The sequence below is a fragment of the Littorina saxatilis genome, linkage group LG1 (assembly GCF_037325665.1).
Source record: "Littorina saxatilis isolate snail1 linkage group LG1, US_GU_Lsax_2.0, whole genome shotgun sequence".
NCBI classification, from domain to species: domain Eukaryota; kingdom Metazoa; phylum Mollusca; class Gastropoda; order Littorinimorpha; family Littorinidae; genus Littorina; species Littorina saxatilis.
Window position 1 is genome coordinate 9,980,067 of NC_090245.1, and position 2,640 is coordinate 9,982,706.

The following is a 2,640-nucleotide window of genomic DNA, read 5'->3' on the forward strand; positions in this document are numbered from 1 at the left end:
ACACACTGTTACCTGGTTTTGTTTGCCAATAAAAACAACAACCACATATCGTTTTGTTTGCCAATAAAATGTTCTCCCCTCAGAATCGCTGTACCTCTCTCACACACGTCAGATGATACATGTCGGATGGTAATTAAATGCTTCGTCAAAGTTATGGCCGTGGGCTGCTACAGACTGAAACAAGCTCTCTCTCTCTCTCTCTCTCTCTCTCTCTCTCTCTCTCTCTCTCTCTCTCTCTCTCTCTCTCTCTCTCTCTCTCTCTCTCTCTCTCTCTCTCTACTGTCTTGGTGCACCCTCTGCTCGGTCTCTCTCTAGAGTGAGTGTGTGTGTGTGTGTGTGTGTGTCTCTCTCTCTCTCTCTCTCTCTCTCTCTCTCTCAGTGGTGCGCGGCCCTCCGCTCGGTCTCTGTCTAGATGTCTGTCTGAGGCTGTCTCTCTCTGTCTCTCGGGTGCACCCTCCGCTCGGTCAGTCTCTATCTATAGTTGTCTGTGTCTGTCTGGCTCGCTCGCTCTCTCTCTCTCTCTCTCTCTCTCTCTCTCTCTCTCTCTCTCTCTCTCTCTCTCTCTCTCTCTCTCTCGGTGCACCCACAGCTCGGTCTCTCTCTAGTTGTCTCTGTCTGACTGTCTGTCTGGCGCGTGCTCTCTCTCCTCAGTCTCTCTCTCTCTCTTCGCGTCGGTCGATGTTTCATTCAATAAACCCGCCTGGACTGATTCTAGTGTTGCAACATTGATTCCATACCGTGCCAGCCTTCCGCAGGTGACTAATCCAAAGACGGGTAGCAAACTGAAGGAAAAGCCGCTCTGAAGCTGAAACCACCGGGCACTTCAAAGACAAGAAACGGTCAGTCAATGAATGATCGAATGATCGAAGACATTGATAACGGGACAAATTCACACACTATACGTGTCACACACTAATTATTGTTTTGCACCGAGTTCTCGGCAAGACATAGTGGCCGGGCAAGCACACTGAGGAGCTTCTATCAAAGCGCCGGTCGATCATTACTGATTTACTCCTTCATCATTACTCAGTGTATCCTTACTACTACTATTCACTTTGATACACGCTCCTGTGTGGGCAAGCTAGTCAGTCTAAGTCACACTCAACATTCACTGACTTTACGCAAGGTACGCAGGTTACTTAGAACTATATTCGAACTCAAGTTCTCAGTGTGGCAACTTGAAGCAGTATAGGTCTAGTATAGATTCCAGGGCGCTTCGTGGGAGCATGACATAGCACTAACACTGAAACGAGAGAGTCGTCACGGTAAACAAACGGAGAAAACCTAAGGTCACAGTAAGAACAATGTTCACACGCTCTACCTGACTATCGATCAGTTGATCCAGACATTAATGATTTGCTATAAGGTGACGACACCTAGCTCCGACCACCGGCACGTCACAGGGCTGGGACGAAACAAACAAGCACCTCACACATGACTGTGACGCGGGCTGTGACTCTAAATTTTAGCTGCCAACCACTTTACTGCGGCAAGCATTATTTGAAATAGGGTGACATAACAGTAGCACTAAAAATAAACACACAAATTGAGAGTTATCAATGAACGTACGAAGGAATCCCAGCACTGCCAGGCAAATTTCAAACGCTGCCGACAACAGACAGTAATTGGCCACCCAAAATAGCTGGATATTTCTCTGACTCATTCATCACCACTGAAAACACACGGCCGCGGCACTTCCAAATTATGCAAACTACCGACAACTGTATAACAAGCATTATTTAATTGTGGGTCACATTGAGCTAGCCGCACCGAAAAATATAGCCGCACTTTATCAATGACTTGAACATATACGAAGAAACCATGCCCAGTAAGGCAAATTTCACACACTGGGACGGGTTTGTCTGACTCACTTCGGCTTCACCACTTCTGAAACTGACGCGGCAAACTCACTGCCGACGTCTATGGCAATCAGCAGTTCATTGGTGATATAATATAGCACTCACAGTTAAAAATAACACACTGGAAAGTCATCAATGAACCTGCGAAAAATAAGGTATGAAACAAGTCCACACGCTGCATCACGGCTGTGACTTACACCACGCTCTCCAGACAGGTGCGGGTTTCTCTGACTCGAGTCACTCACTGTACTTACGCACCGCTGAGGCTCTACCTCCAAATGCAAACTGTCACCAGGCGTTACAAGCATTACTGAGGTGGGGGTTGGTTGACATCGCATGGTGGGAGCACTGACAGGTGAGCGCTAGGTGACCACATCGAGGTGACAGGTGAGGCTAGCGGTTTCACAGGTAACAATGGTCAGTGGCGGCGACTGACCGGGCCAGTTATAAATACGGGGAAGGAATCATGATGAAGAGACGACGGGAAGAGGAGGTGGGTGGGGTTTGGGGACACACAAACACACGCGCGCGCGCTTTCGCACGTGCACACACACACACACACACACACAGCACACACACACACACACTGACACACACACACACACACGCACGCACGTACTTACACATACACTTACACACACGCACGCGCGGCACGCACACACTTACCATACACACACTCAGACAACACACACTGCACATACACGACGGAGCGCCGCGCACACTTAAAAAATGCCACGCGAGCGCGCGCGGCGTACACACACTCAAACACACACACATGCAC